At 39.3% G+C, this 1,137-nt stretch overlaps 1 protein-coding gene across 1 annotated transcript in view; it reads left to right on the forward strand.

The window, feature by feature from the left end:
* LOC119585098 (ubiquitin-associated domain-containing protein 2-like) overlaps positions 1 to 1,137 on the forward strand; it is a 12,397-nt gene that overhangs the window by 282 nt on the left and 10,978 nt on the right. The window lies entirely within an intron of this gene.

Below are 1,137 nucleotides of genomic sequence, written 5' to 3' on the forward strand. Positions count from 1 at the left end.
AGGCGCTGCCGCTGACACTGGCCAGCACCTGACGGGGGGCGAGGGAAGCAGACCTGGCACTGCCCTGGAGTGCCCTTTGGGCTTCCAGGGTGCCTAGTGCTCTCAGTGAAGGGCTCCTCACTCGCAAGGGCGCTGCATGTATTTCTGGGGGATGGCTGCCAGGGGACACCTCACCTGTCCTGATTTTTTGAAGGGGATTTGCTAATGACCTAAAGCTGAGTTTGCATTCCTAATTAGTAGTAAAAGTTAATAGTTTTGTCTGAATATTTGTTTGGATATTGTAAATCAAATAATGCCATAGTACAAGTGTCCTATGAACCGTGACTTAACACCTCCCAGGTGATCTCTTACCTGTCAGGTCATTAATAACCGTAATCACAGGAAGAGCCAGACTTTGTGTTATTGCAACGATCATTATATAATCCATCTTTTTAGATCATGTGCTAGGGTGTGTATTGTAGCACATTGGTCAACTGTCATTACATAAACTACATACTTCAAATTGGTGAGATCGGGTACAAGTTTATGCAATAGTTTGTGTCGTGGATATAAGGTGCAAGCATAGTCATTTTGTTCTATGTGGAGCTCATTGATTAGTTTTAATTTCTATACCTTCTGAGCCTCAATTTCTATACATCTTGAGCCTCAATTTTGGTGAGTTTCTGAAGTATGTTAATAGGATACTCGTACTTTTCACTTTAGGGATTTTATTCTTTTACTTGCCTTGCTTTGCCCTGTGATTACCCAGTCTCATATACAAGAAAAGACATTTGAATCAGATTCTTTCTTCTTTGTAAAAAAAAATTGTATTATAAAATGAAATGCTATGTTTTCAGTTAATTTTCATGCAAATTTACATGCAATGCAAGTTAAACAGTACATGGAAGACTTAAGAATTCTTAAACCATCTATGTGTGGTAAAGATGAATAATAAACACTGGAAATGGAACCTATCTCTTACAGAAGTAAATATATAGAATATGAGCATATTGCTTAAAACTTCAACATTGATACCAATGGATTCCACTCACTCCATCCAGTTCAGACAATAGGGATTAATGCATGCAAACCCTCCTCTGCACCACAATCTGGGCCCAGATAGTAGATTTGGCCATGAAGTGTAAAAGGGAAATTGCA

The sequence above is a fragment of the Penaeus monodon genome, chromosome 19 (assembly GCF_015228065.2).
Source record: "Penaeus monodon isolate SGIC_2016 chromosome 19, NSTDA_Pmon_1, whole genome shotgun sequence".
NCBI lineage: Eukaryota > Metazoa > Arthropoda > Malacostraca > Decapoda > Penaeidae > Penaeus > Penaeus monodon.